Consider the following 20,038-nt stretch of genomic DNA (forward strand, 5'->3'; position numbering starts at 1 on the left):
TGCCCAAACGTGCTGTGCGTCCCTTACGCAGAGATGTCAGATCTCTCTTCACATCAGTGGAGGGGACGATTAAAGGCACTAATAAATGGAAAGCTCTTTCATTTATCTCTGACTTAAATCATTTGGATGGGAATCAACTTGTTATGGACAAATGAATCAAATACACGCTAAATGTGACTCCACGGCAGAAAATCAGGAAAAGTACAGTTTTGTGAAATTACAAAATAAATTTTACAAACAGATTTAAAAAACAGAGACTGACATATTTAAATTGTACTCTTATTTTTTTTTTCTGGACAAAAGAACATTTGGTAAAAATATCCAAAACTTCACACTCATGAAAAATTTTATACACTTCATATTCTCTCTTCACAACACTCCCCCCAACCCGCCCAGCACCTTGGACCTTTCAAGCACTTAAAAACTTTGTCTCAATTAAGAAATTAAAAGCTGTAACAGTATAATTTTAATCTTCAGTTTCAATTACAGTCTGATAGACAGATTGCAGTAAGTGATCAAATGAACAAATGGTTACTTCTGAGATTCAAATGAAACTCCTCCGAACTGTGTCTTTGCACCACTGTTAATGCATAAAGCTCCGTGTAGTAGGCAGTTTTTACTCTTGACGCATTAGCATCACAAGTACACGGTAATTTATCATCGCTCACTGTAATGTACTCGCTGGCACCGTACGCAGGACAGTAGGGGATGAGGTAAAAGTGGCTCAAACCGTAAATCAATTAGAAAACAAAAGCTTGTGCTCAGTGCGCAATTTTAGGCAAATTATATATTACAAAAGGCTGCCAATTGAGTGTTAGCTCCCAGGTGCCGGCTTCTCCCCTCTAATCCTTGGGCTGGTTTTAACCCTTTGGAAGAAAAGTTAACATATAAGAATACACTCATGAAATATTCCGTGATGATGAAAATGAAATTAGAGAAGATATTTTTAAGTGAATACATAAAATAACATTCCCCTGGGGCGTTTTCTAGCTGCTACAGGAACGTCAGGAAATCCTATCTTTGGGCAAAAAAAAAAAAAAAAGGCAACAACAAAAAAACGATACCGCGGTCAAGCAAGGCACAGCGACGAGGCGAGCCCCCAAGGGGCTGGAGCCTCTCGCTGCCCCTGCTTTGTAACAAACGGAACGCAGGCTGCGTGCCACGGCCCGGGAGACGCCTCCCACTGAATTATGAAACGATCACAAGTGTTCGGGTCTCTCCTCATCCAAGTACAAATTCAGCAAATAAGACGGTCCCTCTGCCCAAAACTGACTGCGTGATAAACAGCACCACAGGCCAACGTCAGCATTCTGTTGCTCAAATTCCCTTTGATCTATAACAAAATGGACCTCCACATCCGATCACCTGGGAGAGCTGCACATCCCGAACCTCTTTTCAAACCCTGGGAGGTGAGAGAGCATTGTTGTTTTTGTTATTTTAAAATATTTAAATTCATTTAAACTGTGGGACACACTATGGTATTTTGAAAGCTGGTAAATTCCAGTGTGAAATCCCATACATTTTCAAAATCTGATCCGCATTCCTCTCCCCGAAAAGTTTGACTTATTGAATAGGAGAAAAGACGAGAATTCTCCAAATTGGAACGCCGAATGCTAAAACAACTTGAGGAAGAATCTTCCAATACTCGAAGATCTTTAAATAGCTTTGGACGCTACAAGAAACTGTTCAAACAACAGCGACCTCCTCAAGGACTAAAAAGATGGAAAATTCATTCTCCAAAATGTTTCCCTTCCTACTATTTATACACATTTCTTACTGAAAATATAACTTCATGCTCACAGTCCTGATGAAGTTGTAAAGAAAACTCAAGAAAAAAAATGCACAAATGCTTTCTTCAGATGAAGATTATTTTGGCTGTAGAGTTATGTAATATTTGCAGAATCTGTTAGAAATAGTTGTTCTTATCTGCTTAAAAAAATAGGGTGTGCCTACTGTATGTAATTCTGATATAAAAAGCTATTCTGCCACAGACACATGCACTTAACAGTTACACTGAAGCAAAATGTGACACTATGGAGAATAGCAAATAACTTCCATTTCGACAAAGCTCTCACTACTGTGGCACTACCGCCACCTACTGGCGTTATGGTAGATAGGTCGCAGTCGCAGGGTTCTTGAATTATTTCCCAGGGCAGGGTCTGCATAGTAACTTACTGTAAACCAAAACTGGGTTTATCTAGAATGGCTACTGTTTCAGCTATACTCAAGCAAAATTTACTTTCTAAAAACACCTACCCTGCCTCTTAAAATTATATGATAGCTCTACAAGGATCTTGAGATTGAAAATGATTTGCTTATGGAAAACATTTAACTTTAAAAAGAAATATTTTTATATATCCTGAAAAAAATGCACAAGGAAAATGCCTAATCCAAACAACTCCGGATTTAAGCTCTAGACAGAGTGATTTTTTTTTTTTTAATGCTGCACAGAATGAGTTTTTGTTTAAACACCAAGCCTTTTCCCTGGTGAAGACCAAGTGAAGGTTTAAAAATGCATCTTGTAAAAATTGTAATATTAACCTGAAGGTACCACCTGAAAGTTCCTCGGATGTTCTCAGGTGGATGGCAGAACATACCTCACTTTACAGAGAGGAATTGGTAAGGTTTATCACAACAACACACCTCCTCCGACAGAAGGAAAATATGAACTTATACTCTGACGATAAAATTGCAAATTAAAACGGAAACCTTACACTTTGTGGCCAATTTGCTTTCACTGTGACAGTTGCAGACATACGTGGGAGGGGTGAGGGGGGTCATGTCAGGGAGAGACGGTGACAGGGACTCTCAGGCACCGGGGCCCAACAGGAGCAGGGCCCAGGTCGGCCGCAGCACGAACTCCCTCCCCACCTCCCACCCCCTCACACATGGGTTTAGAAACTAGCCACAGATTTTCTGCAGATTTTAAGTGATTGATGTTTTCGCTTTCTCGAACATTATAAATATTTGAAGCTGGAGAATGAACGGCGGCCGTGGCTCGCAATCAGACTCAGAGCCTGGAGAGCTTACTTCTAAAGGAGCCCTGAGCCTCCACTCCTTCATCTGGAGGGCTTCCAGAGAAGACGCAGCAATATTGTACCTAGTACAAAATAATCACTGCGTTTGGGAAAGATTAATATCTAAAATCATTTGTTTGGCTTCAATAAAAAGAAGTAATATTGCTAAATATGTAAGTATGACATTTTGAAGAATTTACCATATTGCATGGGTCTGGTAGCTATGCTTAAGGAAATTAAAAACCACTACAGTCAGCATATTTGATCCTTATTAAAGTTCTATCTTGAACTATCATTCACATAAAACAAAAATAAACCAAGAAGAAATTTACATAAAACCTATGGATTACTAGAGTTTGAAGATGAAAAAAATGAACAATATTCTGGCTTTAAAAAATTGATTTAGCATGCAGCTTCTCTTTATAGTCCCTTGATAAAAATGAAATCTCCCTAACAAACACTTAATAAAACCTGTCAATATCTCTGGAAAGAAAAATGACACAAATGCATTAAGTATTAAATACCCTTGGAAAAAGTCACATATTCCATGAATTTTTGATGTACTATCTTGACATTAATGTAAAACCTTGATATTTATAATTGACAGATATTTAATAAAGTATAAAAGAAGATGGCTGCGGCATAGAATGCAAATTTTTCACGATCAGAAATGAGATACAGACATGTACTTAAACTAAATAAACAGTTAATAAGTGTTACACGAATCAGCTGCAGTCTTATTTTAAGCTCAGACAACAAACCTTTGTGGAAAACCAAAATAAGCAGAATTCGCTATTATGTGCGTCTCTGACCTAGCACGTGAAACCGCTCTGAAACACTAACAGTTCTGTGCAGGAACAAAACACGTTTGAGTTCGAGTTGTTTTTGTTAACATCTGACAAAAAGCGTTTTTTAAATAATAATGATAAATACGTCCACATATATGGAGAGGTATTTCCTAAAACAATTCTCGAACACATTAAAAGAAAGATTCGAAATTCTCGGCGGGGGGGGGGGGGGGGGGGGGGTTGGGATTAGAATGCACAACAGCCTCTAAGACAGAAACACTTTCAAAATCAGACCTTCGCTCTTCAAGAATATTCGTCTCTACCTAGATCGAGTCTTATAAGGAAAAATCAAGCTGAAGACATTTCATAAACACCTACAAGGAGGCATTTAAAGATGCTAAAGAGAAAGTGGCTCAGTTCATAAAAAGGCTCTTAAATACTGTCTTTCAAAGAATGTATGCCTGCTATAATATAACCAATTGTTCATTTCAAAATACATATACGGTACTTCAGTGACTTGTTAATGGCTCTTATAGTATCAGGAATCACAAAATGAAAGTAGTTCTTGTAAAATATATATATATAACAGTATGCAATTAACATTTTCTAACTAAAATGTCTCGGGTTATACTGGCCTTCCTTCAGAAGCATACATTGAAAGGACAGTCGGGTTAACTAGCTGTGGACAGATACAGCCAACTCTAGCCATAGTTCTATTTCTCTTATTTCTACAAGGATAAAATCAGCTGCAGAACCACAGACTTGACCTTTTGGGTGGGCGCAGTTATAAGTTCTAGACACGTGACCCCGGCTCACATAGCCAGGAGATCATGGGTGCTTTCCATGCTGTCTGTCTGTCCACAGGACAGCCCTGGGCGCCCTCCCTAAGCCCAGCGTGGATCTGGTGTCTGAGCAAACGTCAGGTTCTTCGCAAAATGGGGAGGAGGGAGAGAGGCCACGGGCAGCCCCACAGACCCATCGGAAGCCTGGCCTGCGGCAAGCAGAGGCTAAGGGGCCGAGGGAAGATGAGAAGCCGGCCGAAGGAGCAGTGGGAGAAGGGAACAAAGGGAAGAAGGTGGAGCACTGAGAGGAGAGCAAAAGGCGGCGGGGAGGACACGGAGGGCAGCCAGAACGGGGTGGGGGGGCGCACTGAGAACAATGAGCGCCCCCCAACGAAGTCTCCTCAGAAGGAGCACGGAGCACACACAGCTCTCGGTCAATCGGGCTGTCTGCTCACATTCCACTTTCTAAGCGGTACACGTCACACGGTTTAACACCACGACAAACAGCGAAGTGCCTATCGAATCTAGAATTTAGTTTTGATGACCGTAAGTAAGAATCGAAGATCGTTCGTGTATTTGGCTCTTGAGGGGAAAAAAAATCAATTTTTAAGACTTTTGTTTTTAAACACTGATTATATCCGACCCTTCAGGGAATTTGTCATCATAAAGTTCTTTGAACTCACTTAATATGGTCGAATAAATACATCAATACACATGAAATTTAAATTGTTTGCTTTTCACTTATACATATTTAATTTTTCTGTCACAAATATGTATTAAATAAAATTTTTAATTAAGAAAATGAGATTAGTAGAGGAATATCAACATTGTTCAATAAATTTATAAAATTACTTCAAGATGGAAGAATTGTTCTTCATTGGAAAGACACTGAAATCTATAACCTACATCCAGTTTAAATTAAATTGAAATTTGTTGAAACATTGCAAAAGATATGCCTGTTTCAGAACTTTATGGGCTACCATTTTTATGACCAGAAGACGTCCATCAACTATGAACCAAACTGAGTCATAATCAATCGACATTTTAACTGTTAACCATTTATTCACTCAACAAATATTTACTCAGAAAAAAGATGAAGAAAGGTTAGGACCAGAAATTCATTCACCCAATAAACATTTTATCTCCTCTCTCTGAAGTGGAAGGTACCATGTGACAGGTGGACGAAAAGACATGCTAACATCCCCCGGGGGTGCCCTGCCTCGCTGCGGTCAGGCAAGCGACTTAGAAAAGAGATGCCGCGACAGGTCCCAGCCCAGATCTCCCTGTTCGGGGCCACTGTCTCCAACCACCCAGCCCTTCTTCCCCGGGCTGACCTCAGCGAGCTGCCTCATGCGCGTGTGCACACGTGCACGTGTGTGCATGTGCGTGGCTGTGTGTGCACGCACCCGCACACGAGATTAACGCTTCTTTTCCTCAGTAGGTGAGCTCGGCGAGGCAGGGCCTCCTCTTTGCTGACCACCAGGGAACCCCCAATGCCTCGCAGAAGTATTTGAAGAAATGGCCCCCCTGCCCCCCAGTGGGGAAAAAACACTTCTCCTGCCCTGCCTTGCTTCTGGGATGGCAGTGGACAGCGGTGACTTAGAGTTCATCTCTATAGACCCATAAGGGCCTGAATGACAGGTAAGACTAAAGGAAATGACAACCTCCCAAACCACCATGACCTCAAAGGTGACGAGAGGTAGGACCAGGCCAAGTGGGTGATCCAGCGGTAATCAGATTACAACCCAGGTGGTCTGGTCCCCATTCCCGGTCACTGAGCTCGGCCCGCATGGCGCCCCTGATGCCGGGCCACTCCCCAAAGCTCCAGAGAAACAGTGTCCCATCTTCTATCTCTTAGAAAAAAGAGTATCTTCCCACCATCTAGGGGTCAGGGAATCTTCTCTTTTCTTTTCGAGATCTTTCAACGCACTTGAGAAATCTCTACTCTGTTTTAAGAACTCGACAAGGAGCAAAATGGCCCAAGGCCACCAGCCCTCTCCCAGACAGTCACTACGCCCCTCACCTCACGCCCAGCTCCCCCAGCGGAGCGCACGGCTTCGAAAGGCTAGCCTGTCGCTTCCTGTGTCACCTCACATCACCCCACCCCCTGTGCCTCCGTTTCCTCGTCTGAAAAGGGGGCCAGACAAACAACCTCTACTTTCTTTGAAGCTCTTAGAATCCTGTCCTTCTTTGCCTTCTAACACTCGCCGGCCCAAAATATCTCCATCTGCTGAGGAACCTAAAAACTGCAAACCTCTTCTCTGGTCTGCAAAAGATGACAATTCGCCAGGTGATCGACGCTTATTCGTGAGGTGCATAATCTTGCAGCCCCTCAAACTTATCACAGACCCCAGACAGAAGCAAACAGTAAAGGCTGTTACTGTTTTAGAAGAACATATTTGCATCCAAAAAAGCAGGCAAGATTTATTTATTCCAGCTTCGTAGCATTTTACTTTTCACTCAGCTGTTTGAGATTTTAACAACTGAGGACAAAGATTACAGACTCTGGTGGAACTAATCAAGCTAACAATCAGAGTCACCCATCATTTATGAGAGGAGGGCATTATGGCCACCACCAGGACACCCGTTTCCCTGACGGGGGACTGACGCTCAGCATGCACATAAGCTCTTGCCTCAGGAGGGGACTTGGTGCACAGGAAAGCTCTCCCAGAGAGAGGGAGAGAAAGAGAGAGACTGAGAGAGAAGGGGAGAGGGTAGATAGCAAGAGTCGCCATCTGCTAAGCGCTCTGTGCCAGGAACTCTCCGAGACCTTTACACGTATGTTACACAACTTAAGCACTAACTACTGTCAGTCCCATTCTATCGATGAGACACTGATGGACAGAGAAGTTCACAGCACGTCCGAGGTTACTCAGTTAAGAAATGATGGGGCTGGGAGTATGACCCGGGCAACAGATCTCTGAAGTTTAGAGCCAAGGATTATCTGTTGTCCTACTTTTGTAAATAAAGCGTCCGATATGGTAAATACATTTTTTCTCGGTGAAATTCTAGAAAAATGGTTGGCAAATATTGCTCTCATTTAAATCCAGCGTAGAAATATTTGAAAGGACGTGGCGAAGCTTGGAGGGAGGCAATATTAGCAAAACTAAGACTGAATGTATTATTTCCCAAACCACCAGAAGAACGCTGTTTTCACTTAAAAGTCATTGTCTATGGTCATAAAGTCTCAGACCTGGATGGTGACTGGAGGCTGTCTGGCCCAGGTCCCTGCATCCTGCCCGTGAGAGCCCTGGGCCCGGAAGTCACATCTGTATCATGGGCAGGGACGTATATGCCCTTCCTTCCTTACGTTCTACAGTGTGGGAGTCACATCTGTAATTTATTTTCTGGTACTTTCTTTGCTAGAATTACACCACACTGGTGTGCCAACAACTTCCGATGTTCTATTATTTGGAATCTCTACCATTTTCATCAGAACTCCGAAGAACCTCTAAGACACCCCACGGCTTTGTCAATCATTAACCCAGCTCTGCCTCCAAGTTCTTCCGTGGCTTGGGCTACTTTCAACTCTCCTAAGTGTCACGTTGTTAGGGAAATGGATGTGGTCCCTTAAGTGTTGTGCCGTTAGGCCTGAGGGATGCTAAGTCTGAGTGGCTCGAGGAAGATGAGCTCCGGGGGGCACACAAACCCCAGGACCGCATGTCGGGCCTAGGTGCGGGTAAAGATGGGCCGCCTCTGGCATGGCAAGTCCATTGTCACGGTTCAGGGGGATGCCGCGGCTGCCTGCACAGTCTGGGGCACGTCCTACGAGTCCACACATCGCGACCGGCTACTCTGTCACCGGCTGCCCTGAGCTTGCCGTGTTAAGTCCCAGTGACAACAGAATCCAGGGTTAAGGGCCCTACTGCGCCTTCAGGCCGTGGGGCACGGGCAGGCTGGTCGCAGCACAGGCCCAGGCCCGTCCCCGTGGCCCCTCGGGCACTTCCGTGGGCAGAGTGTGAGGACATGGCCCGTCGCGAGGGGTCCCTCCTCCGTCTCAGGAGTTCACACTCCTCCATTTTCTCCATTTCCCATGCGTAGGCTGTGCTCAAAAAGTACCCACCAAAGAGAAAAGCCCCAGCACTATTTCTCTGGCCATTGTCACTCAAGGAGAAGCACAAATGTTCTCACCAAGGGAAGGGAAATGTCGGCCACTAAGAGGTACAACATCTCTGGCTGTAACATGAAGTCACCGATAAAGAACGACGCCTCAGGAAAGTCTAGATTCCCTTTTCCTGCATCTCCTGGAAAGGGACCTTTCAAATGTATTATCCTGAGTTTTAATAAATACATATTTTAACTTTATTGGTAAAAACGCCTCCATTAAAACTTCAATGTACTAAATTATAGGGTAATACTTATTAGATTCAAAATAGAACATTATTACAGTCACTTGACTAACCAAATGTAATTTAAAATGCCCATGCCTTTGGGTAGAGAAGCTGAGAGCTTTCTTTCTCATTAAGCAAAATTATTATGTATTCACCTTCAGCTGGTAAAAAAAATTCCCTCTCTCATTTCACTAATCATCTAAAATAGGTATGAGAGCTCTTTTTAAGTGCTATTTCACCCCCGGAAAAATAAAAATAAAAAATACGAAATAAATAAAAGCAGGCTCTAAGATGCCATCAATACTTACTGTCCACTTCCCGATTAGCATTAAAATTTCTTAGGAAAAAATGAAAAAAAAGTCGGAAAAGGAAATTCTTCTGTCAAGTTCTGTTAAAGCTGGAGTCTGCCTTGAAACTGAACGGGGTGTAGATTGGGAAGAAAAGGGAGGCCGGCTTGGGAGGGCCTGTACCGCGCGTCACCCGCGCCCGTCCTGGGAGACCGAGCCGATGACGGCCGAGCAGCACGAGGCAGGCAAATCCAACTACTTCCTCTTCCATAAAAAGTATGCTTTGCCTTGTATGTCCTTAATTAAATGTTTTACTGACCAATAATTTTGAAATGGATTTCACTCTCGTTTTTATCGGAGGAAATACCACCTCGCAGTCTAAGAACGCCGTTTTGTTGGAGCAGGCGGTATCCGGAAAGAAACTGCCAATGGAAGAACAGTTTCATCAGTGCATGTCTTCTAAGCATTACCTATAAAACGGACCATTATTAAAGTGTTCATTTGGAACAGAACTCAAGAAATCCAATATATTGACTTAATTCATCTTTTGATATAAGATGATGACTTTTGATCATAGTTATAGACGAGAAAAGACTTCGGAACTGGCTAACTCCTAACCCAGAGTCTTCAAACTTGGAGGACACTTACGTTCCGGGGACAGGAAGGGCAGTGTGAGAGAAGCCTGGGGAGGGAGGAGCCTGAGGGAGGAGGGCAGGCATGAGTGTTAGGGGGGGCAAGGGGACTGGGCACAGGGAACGGCCCCTGGGACGGGGGATGGCGGTCCCCAGGCCCCCAGAGGGCTCGTCACCGGCAGGGCAGCGGGGAGGGCATGGGCTGAGTGTGTAATATGCTTGATAAAAGCTGTGGTTAAGGCCATAAGATGGACAGGACACTATCCCGAAGGCACAGGGACACCCTGTAAAGCAAGAGGATGAAGCGAGGACAGAAGGAAAGACAGAGAATGACGGGAAACGAGGAGACGGAGCACGCGGCAGGGTCAAAGAGATCCGGACGTGGCCGCGGGCTCGCCTTAGCCACGGGGCGGGGGCTCTTCGCAGAGGGGCTAATGGAGGTGAGACACAGGAAACTCTGCGAGAGAGAACACAGTCCCGCGGTTGTCGTCTTCTCGGGGGTGACGGAATGGGGGAGCCGGGAGGGGCACAGAGCTGAAGGGACTGAAACAATTCCCAGGGGACCAGGACAGCGCTCAGAAGACGATGCACCTCCCTGGCCAGGCTGAGGCTGAGGCTTGACGCGTCCCGAAGTTAACGGTCACCTGGTCACTCCTGACGACACTTCTGGGAACAGACGCTGGGCAAGGGGACAGTGAGGGGACATGCGTCTGTTAATAAAGGACGACTGTTAGTTCTTTTGTAAGAGGCGTGAGACAAATGGAGTTTAGGTTTAGTCTCCAACTACTCAGGCTGGGAAGGTGGTGGAAAAAGAGAACCTTCCTAAACACCAAATGAATCTACTGCAAAAAGAAAAAATCTGTTTCCCCATCTGCACTTCCAGACGCACATAATAAAGTGACATTTCCAACACAGGTTTCCTAGATCATTAGTTCTGTCAGCTGAGACTATGCTCGGCAAAATGACCATTGGTTTTTCTATTCCTTTAACTTCTAGAAAAAAGTTGCAAAATCTGGAACTAATCTTCCCCTGAAAAAACCTGATAGAGAAAATAGTTGCCCCCAGTTTTCACGACGAACATTTGCTGTTACTTTCCACATTAGAATAACACCCCGCTGCCCGCAATCATTCACTTAGCCAAACCCTAGGACAGTTTAAGATCCCTCTTCCTTCAACCTTCCGTGACCTCCGGTGACCTCCGAATTTCTAACACACGCGGAATGCAAAATACCAGCTAGCACTTGATAGTACACCGTGTTAACCTGCTCCTGAGTTGCCCTGTGGCGTTCACTCACTCACTCACTCATTCGCTCGCTCAACAAGTACTCACGCAGTGCCCACTCGAGTGAATGCGGTGCCAGGAAAGGGAAAGCAAGGGGGCAGGACGGAGCTGGCTTCCGCCCCGCGAGGCTGGCAGCCTGGTGGGTGGTGGGAACGAGACTCGCAGGCACGGCTGGGAGGAGGGTGGCCCCCGGGGTCGGGGGAGGGACGAAGGCCTGGCGGAGGGCGCCGGGCTCTCCCACCGCACTGTCCAACGCGGGGGGCTGGGCCGCACAGCCCGCAGGTTCGCTGCTCCTGCCCGTTCTCCCCGTTCGTCCTCAGCTTGGACTGGAGAAAACGTGAGAGAACTGCCCATCCTGTGGTGATCACTGGCCAGCGTGGAGATTTTGTTAAATTAGCTTTTCACTTAGGAAAAAAAAAAGGAGGGGCAACTCCAAGGCGAAGCACGTCTGAATTAGTCCAGAGCAGCGGCCTGGAGATCAGAGGGGCAGCAAGCTCAGGTTCGGGGTCGGTCCGGCCTCCTTGCGCCCACTTACGGCCTTGCTGCTCCAGGTGGGCAGAGGCCAGCCCGTGCTTTTCATTCTCAGGTACCGTTACTCACCCCCTCACGCACAAACATCCCCCAAAACGCCACACTCACGTCCACCAGACAGCAGGTGGGGCCCACAGCCAGAAGTAGTGGTGACTGACCCCTTCTGACTCGGTTCTGAAACGTGGCTGGACGATTCCTGAGCTTGGGGGCAGATGAGAGTGTCCTGGACACTTTGCCAGTCACGCTCCTATCACGCTACCTTCTCCAAGTGTGGTCATTTTGCAAATTAACCTTTTGGTTGGAAGAAGAAAGCTAACCTAAGCACTTCAAATTACTCAGTCACCTAATGGGCACACATGACAAAGAACCCGTACCTTTGGACAGACACAGAAATTAGACTGGAAATGCCCGCTGACTTCTAAGGCACCCATTACAAGGACGGCCAAAACAATCCCATCTTTCAGCCTCCTACCTATACTTAAAATATACGTCCGTAAAAAAAACAGGACATACGGCAATAAACATAGCATTTACTGTGATCCTCCTGTGAACTACAGGATGAACATACCTGCGAAAAATAGGAAAAGAAGCAGGTGTTGAACTTTAAAAAAAAAGGTTTTGATCCATCTTTGAGAAGTTATCATAGATTATAATAAAGGGTAGTTTCAGCCCAAGGTGCTGGAGCACGCTTCCTCATCCTCAGCGAGCTCCGCCCCCTGACTCACAGGGCGCCCCCGACTGCCACCGAGCGCCACCAAGCATCTGCTGGGTCAGGCACGGTGGGGCGCCAATCCCTAAGATGTGCTCCAGACGCACAAGGTGCTAACGTGGTCATCGCAGGGAGGCCGGATGGCCAGACGTGACGTGCCACAGCAGAATACAAGCCCTGCGCCGGACTGACAGGGAAGAGCGCACAGACAGCGCTGGAAGAGACCTGAGGACTCCCAGACGAGCGGGCGCGTGAGATGGGTCTCTGAACATGAGCTGGCTTTTTCCAGGCGGGAAGGTAGACGGTGTTGCACACGGAGAGCACCAGAGATGGCAGAGCAGGAGAAGGGCAGAGGTCGGCTGAACAGAACCCTGTGTGGAGGGCGGCGTGCGGGAGAGGCGCAAGGCCGGGGGGTACAGCCCCCCGGGGCCTGCAGGGGCGCCGTGCACAGGGCAGGGCTCCGAGCAGCCTCCACCCACCCGGCCAGCTTGTCCCTTGTAAAAGGAAGCCGGTGCCTACTTCCTCGGCACTGGAGGCGTCAGCGTCCTTCCAGGAAAACGGGTTCCAATTCAGTAGACGCTGGTACGTTAACGGAAATGACGGAGACGGTCTTCTCTAGGAAAAGTAACGGGCCAAAGGATGACTCCGAATGGAGAGTGGGGCCCTGGGGAACGGGCTGGGTGCCTCTGTGCCGTGGCCACTGTGTCGCCATCTGGCAACCAGGCACTTAGCAGAAGTCAGTGCCCTTCTGCCTTTCAGGAAAGAGGAAGTGAACATATTGGCAGGAAAAGAATGCATGGGAGGGGGAGGGAGGGACAGAACCAAGGCACAGGTGACAGGGTTGCTCTGGACAGGGAACGGCGAAGAGGATGGGCAAGGGGTTTGGACAGGGAGAAGCCAAGGAAACTAGAGGTGGGCAAGACACCCTGATTCTCTTCCAAGCAGTGGCAGAAGACTTCACTTAGAATGAGGGGCGTTTAGTCTGCTTGATAATCGTCATTAATGTGGTGATACAATTCCTTGTCCTTTCTCTCACTTAAGCTCGGGGTCCACTCAGCCTCTTGAGACCTAAGATTCTATTTCAGTCCCGGACACGTAGCTGTCAGAGCGCCCGGCTCTCACCTGAACAAAGACGCCGGCCAGGTAGACGCGAGCAGCTGCCTCCGCGGCTCGTCTTCCCTGCTCCACGTCCAGCTCAGAAACCCGTCTGAGTCGCTTCAAGTTCCAAAGTCACTTATGAAAAGCAGGCAATCTGAGGGCCTCCATACGGCCTACCTTATACGCTTACGGGTTTATTTTGGTCTCTTCAACTCCGTACACCTGTTTCTGCTCTTGGAAACAGATGAAAACTATGAAGCATAAAGGAAATTGTAAGAGATCTTGGACCAGCTCCAAAGGACTGCTTTGCTCTCCCGAAGTCCTGCCATCAAGGGCGCGGTTCTCGGGGTGTGCTGCACCCCGGCCTTCAGTCCGGACCGTGGTCCTGAGTGGGGCCCAGGAAACACCGTTCTGAACAAGTTTCCCAGGTGACATGCTCGCTCAAGCTGCGTCCAGTCACTGGGTTTAATGCCAGCTGTCACCAGGAAGGACAGTGCAGATCTGGCGTGACCTAGCCGCTCCCCGCCTCACACGTCCAGAAGCACACTCGTGAACATGGCAGGCGCCGTCTGGGAGAGGCCGAATCTCACTCCAGGCCTGCTGGCCCCACCTGTGCCCACATCTGCCCACTTAAGGTTCTGAGTCACTTGAAACCCCACTAAACTGAATAAATAAAACTCCACTTTTCTTTTTAAACTGCTGTGTATTTTCTAATATTTTATGTTATACATATGTATGGTTTGTTATTTAAAAATTAACTTCACTTAAAAAAAATCAGAAAAGTCTCTGACAAGGACCAAAAACTCCAGCCACACGACGTTTTTCTCAGGATCCCTAACTCCGGCTGTATTACTTATTTTCTCAGAACTCTTAATATAGTTCTGGACCGAACTTGCAAATAATTTACTTGTCCAACAGATGTTTATTACATGCCAAACATCAGGCTAGGAGCTGCAGAAACAAAACTGAAGAAAGTTTGTTCTCCGCTCTCCAGGGGCCCACAATGGCCGGGAGAGAAGCTGGTGATGGGAAGCGGTGGCTCACTCACGACCGGCCGGCCGCCTCGGTCCGCACGGCACGGAGCTGAGGGTAGATGCTGGGCGCCTGGCGCGGGCAGCGCTTCCCTCCACGGCAGACCCGTGCCCGTCCGCGACGTCAGCCCCACTCAGCATCACAGCGCTGACAGCCTAAGCTTCCTCGTTCGAGAACTAACCACACTTGTTCCCACAGCTCTGGGCAGTTTGTGCAACAACGGGTCCGACTAAGGCAGGTCCTGGATTTCACTACCATCCAAATCGACTCTAACAGTAACAATACAAATAATTAACATTTACTGAGTGCCTACTATGTGCCAGGCACATAAAACGTCCTAGGCATTTTATAGATGTCAACAAATCCAAACCTCACGTAGCCTATAACATGGGTACCCCTTACCCCCACCTTACAGAAGAAAATCTGCCCCCGAAGAAACGTGGTCCAGGCCACCCAGCCAGGATGTGTTGCGCTTCCGAATCCACTCCTGACCACGTCGAGTGCTCGCCACGCAAACACTTACACACAGTGGCCGGGGTTTTAACGGGCTGTGCCTACAAAGCAGGTGCTTTACATTTTTGTGAAGACTCACGCTTTTCAAAGTCCTCTTATACTTCTCGTTTAACCTTCCCAGTGCCAACGTACAGCAGTGATCTGCACCTCCGTTACCAGAGGAAACTGGGGCTAAGTGACCTGTCATCCCTTAGGTCAGAGGTCCCCAACCCCCAGGCCCACACTGGTACCAGTCCATGGCCTGTTAGGAACTGGCCCGCACGGCAGGACATGGGCAGCAGGCGAGCGAGCGAAGCTTCCTCTGTATCTCCATCCACTCCCCCGCGCTCGCGTCACGGCCTCCGCTCCGCCTCAGATCCTCAGGCGTTAGATTCTCATAGGGGCACCGGGCGCTGGTGCCACACAGGTTGGGGACCACTGCCCTACGTTATGTAGAGGCAGATCCGTAACTCAAACCTAAGTATCCTGATTCCAAATCTGGATTCCACACTCTTTCTAGTGCATTCATTACACAAAGGCAGAAAAAGGCGGAATCAGAGGTGTCCCCAGATAGCAACATGTATTTTTAAGGATTTAAAAGCCATATCTAAGCATCTTACCCGAGATCACTCGATCGCCCTGCCAGGGTCAGTTTCGACATCAGAGCCACTGACATTCCACGACATATACTGAACAAGGTGATACCTTCCCCCTTCTGACCATTCTTCAGCCATAAACTCTTATACGAAATTAGATTTGAACGTAAGATTACTAGGACTCTGCTCACCGGGACCGGTAAACACGGAGAACGGCTCTCACGGCAGCTTCCCCACCCCTGCCAGCCCCCCGAGGGTCGGCTCCCACAAGGTTCGAGGGCACACCGCTCCTGAACCCGTTTCCTCCTCCTCCTAACTACCCTGAAAGCCCACAACCTATTCTACTAGCATTAGTATATTTAAGTGTTATGGAAGACCTGACAAGCGGAAATACAACTGAACTACAATGGGAAAAACAAATTCCCTTTTGTCTGGCAAATGTCTGATCACAACATTTATATGCAAAGATCCAGAAAACAGCCTGATAAAAACAGCACACTATAGAGTCAAGTTATTTTATGAACTGACTCTTTTGTGCAGAAGTTTCCAGTGTGGTCATAAGCTGAAAGTTTACAGGTTTACGAGTTTATAAAAGCGACAACAACAAAAATCTCTAAATTAAGTCCTTAATCATCAGATTTAAGGCGGGGGGCGGGAACATTTGGTTTCTGCAAATGCCAGGCCATTTACTTCACGCTTCAAATATTGCTTTTAAACCACCAAATGCCAAAACTTTAGTTCTGTACGTTACTATGTTCCATATAAAGCTCCTGATAATCAACGTACTGACTTTTGTTTAAAGTAAAAGGCTAGAGGCACAGATGGGGCAGAATCGAGACTTTGAAGTATTCCCAACATGTATACAAAGGTTAAAGACAGACGGCATGTAGACTAAGTGTAAAAGGTAAAGCAAGGAAGCTTCCGGAAGCAAACATGCGAGCCCATCTTCACGACCCTGTGCCGGGCCGAGGTCTCCCGACCTCAGCGCTACTGACGTTTTGGGCCAGATCGTTCTTTGCTGTGAGGCTGTTCTGCTGCTGCAGGTTCTGAGCCACCCTGGCCCAGCCGTGACAGCCAGAACGCCTTTCTCCCACGGGGCAAACTGCTCTTGGCTGGGAACCTGGGCCAGGCAAAGAGTTCTTAAAAAGGACACAAAAAACATCATCTTTAAAAATAAAACTGATAAATTAGACTTCACTTAAATGAACTCATTTAATACATTAAGAACTTCGATCCCACAAATGGTGTCATTAAGAAAGTGAGGCGGCAAGCCAGACTGGGAGGAGATGGTCACAAACGTATCTTATAAAGGACACACGTCCAGAAGAAACACCTCACTGTCACGTGCAATGGCGGGGGTGGGGGGAGTCACTGACAGTCACAGTTTCTGTGCGGTGTCGTGACAAGCTTAGGCGCTGGACAGCGGTGACGGCTGCACAGCATTATATGTATAACTGAGGCCACTCAATTAACTGCACATAAAAGTGGTCAAAATGGCAAATTTTATGTTATATATATTTTACCACAATTAAAAATTTAATAATACAATATACTCTCCCCCAAAACTACATATTGAATTTTGAAGACTATTAAAAAATGTAAAATATATCAATAATTTTATGTTGGTTTTATGTTTAAAAGACAATCTTTGGGCATACTGAGTTAAATACATTAGAATTTTGTTTTAAATGAGTAAAAGATCTGGATGGACCTGTCCCCAACAGAGATATCCAAGCGGCTAATGAGCAGATGAAGACAGGCTCGATGCTATCAGTCCTCAGAGAACGGGAGTCGGAACTGCGAGGGCCCCCGCGTGCCACAGGGGAGCCTCGGAGCCCGAGGGCTGGCTGAGGAGGCGGGACGCCAGGACGTCCGTGCACAGGGGCGGGGACGAACGGTCCAGCCACCTGGGAGGACGTTCCTCGGTGACCATCGAAGCTACGGATCTGACCGCCCGACCCCCTGTACTCTTCTCCCAAGAGAACACCCAGAAGGGACACGTATGTCCACACACGGACATCCACGAGCTTACTTACCGCTGCTCTGTTTGTAATGGCCAAAAGCTAGAGACGACCGGAATGTCCACCAGTGGGACAGACACGCAGACTGTGGTTTACGCACACGATGGGAAACGGCATGGCAATGAGGAGAGAACAAGCTGCTGCCGCACCCAGCGACACAGGTGAACCTCACGGACCTCACGGCAACCAAAGAGCGCAGAGGCCGACGAGTCCACACTGCAAGTCTACCTATAGGACACTCGTCAAACAGGCAGAAGTGACCTGTGGTGACAGTCCGAACGGCAGTTACCTCTCGAAAAGGGGGGTGGGGGTGGGTACTGACTGGGAAAGGAGGCCGGGGGGCTGCCCGGGCGCTTGACTGTGGTTGCTTATGGTAAAAATGAATCTATACTTAATACGCACGTACAACACATGTGTAAGTCGAATCACAATTTAAAAATATTAAGTCAACAGGAGTCGACCATTCCTGTTCACCTTTACTACAGGGGGTGACTAAATGTCCCCTACCTCTTTTCCTATTACATATTTATTCTGTTAACACTTCCCATTTTTAAAGAATGACTGACAGTCAAAAGCCTATTCATTATTACCATAATTCATCAGTAATATATATCACTTTTACCTTTTTCTATTACTTGTCATATGTCTGATGACACCGTAGATCTTACAAAAGACAGTTTATAACATTCAATGTTTAGAAGCTATTATTGACCTTTATTGCCTTTAAAGTATAGCCGTATTTTTTTATGTGGCAAACTCTTAAGTCACTCAAATCATTCCTGCCTCTGAAGTTTTCTTAGCAATTTTTACCTCGAATTTTGGTAAGCCTGCTCAGTCACACCTCATTCTAGAATCAGCTCTCCAGGGCCCCTTTAGGGCAGTGCACATGGCTTTTTAAAATACGTGCACTTGCAAAATGCTCTATATCTAGAAAGGTCTTTCCTTCCATTACCCACCTCGCCTCACACTCCTATAGGGGACATGGGGTGGGTCCCCCTTTTTTAAAATTAGTGTGGAAAGTAAGGCTCAGAGAACGTGAGTGACTTGTCCTTGGTCACAAAACAAGCTAGGACTCCGGGGGGCTGTTGTCCAGCCACTGGCCTTCCCACTCTGCCCACTGCCTTCCAGACGATTCCGGCATCAGAGAGCCAGAATCGTCTGGAAGGCAGTGGGCAGAGGAAGAGGCTTGGCCTCCAGGAAGTTTCCTTGTCCGTCTGTCACCACCTGGAAATCGGGCCGTGTGCCCCTTAGGTCTTCATCTCATGCTGACAGAAGTGCGGGGGTGGGGGGGGGGTGGCAGGGCAGTTAAGAGCCGGCACAGAGGCCACTGGAGCCCCCCAGCTCCCCCTCACGGCTCCAGGATGAGGGTCTGGCCGAGGTGAAACCCCTCCTTAAATGAAAAACAAGTAGATGAGGTTGCCTGGGACAGGCTCTTTCTTCATGCACAGCTGATGTGGCCACTGTCATGTTCGTCCCTAAAGCAGCCATCCAGGAAGGCAGAGCCTGCCCATGCCTCAGGCAGAAATCCAGAATCCTGTGGAAAACTCGGTCACGACCTGCCCCCTGGCACCACACACAGGAGTCGCGCCTCGTGTCGAGGGACCGAGACCGGAGCCCCTGCCCCACACCAGCACTCGCCTCGCGGGGCTTCTGATCCAGCAGGTCTCCCGAGAACCCCGTCCGCGGCATAACACACTCCAGCAGCTTGTGTTGAAACACAACCTGTTTACTGAGCAGCGGACCCTCGATAAGGACTGAGCAGCCGCCACAGCTACAACGTGAAACTTCGGAGTGAGACACGAATTCAGGTCCGACGCACCAATAATGCGGGATGAACCTGGGCCCTGGGACAGACAGGCCAGGCCGCAGGCCGCGACCTCCTCACCCGTCAAATGGGAACACCACCCGGCCCGACGGGGCGGGGCGCGGCGGGACTGTGACTCACGCAGACCCGGGCTATGCGCGCTGGTCCTGTGGCCCGCTTCCAGCCTGGCTCTCTCTGCACCCTCACTGCCGCTTGTCACCACGCACAGCGCGCTCCAGCCACAATGAGCAGCCGGGCCGTGCCCTCTGCCCTCCACCCGGCAAGCTCCCGGCCTCCTTCAGGGGCGGGTGCCACCCGCGCCTTTGGGACGCCTCTCCTGACCCCTCTTCCTGGGCTGTTCCCCTGCCTGGGCTGGGTTTCCACCAGACCGAAGGCTGGAGAACAGGCCCCACACCGTCGGCGCCAGCACCTAACGCTGCTCACATATCAGCGGGCCAGAGACAGAGGCCCAGACGCCGCAGACTCCTGTGGGACGCGCGGCACGGGTGCGGATGTGGGGCCGTGTGTGCGTGATGGAGACTTACTCTCCCCACGGGAGTGGAATGCCATTCCCAAGTCCCCAGTATCCCCTGGTCCAACACCCAACTCAAGGAGACCCCACGTCACACCTACACC

The 20,038-nt window shown here is 48.0% G+C and overlaps 1 protein-coding gene across 2 annotated transcripts in view; it reads right to left on the reverse strand.

The window, feature by feature from the left end:
- The window catches only part of SETD3 (SET domain containing 3, actin histidine methyltransferase), a 60,767-nt gene that overhangs the window by 12,749 nt on the left and 27,980 nt on the right, over positions 1–20,038 (reverse strand). The window lies entirely within an intron of this gene.

This window comes from Rousettus aegyptiacus, unplaced genomic scaffold (assembly GCF_014176215.1).
Source record: "Rousettus aegyptiacus isolate mRouAeg1 unplaced genomic scaffold, mRouAeg1.p scaffold_m13_p_3, whole genome shotgun sequence".
NCBI lineage: Eukaryota > Metazoa > Chordata > Mammalia > Chiroptera > Pteropodidae > Rousettus > Rousettus aegyptiacus.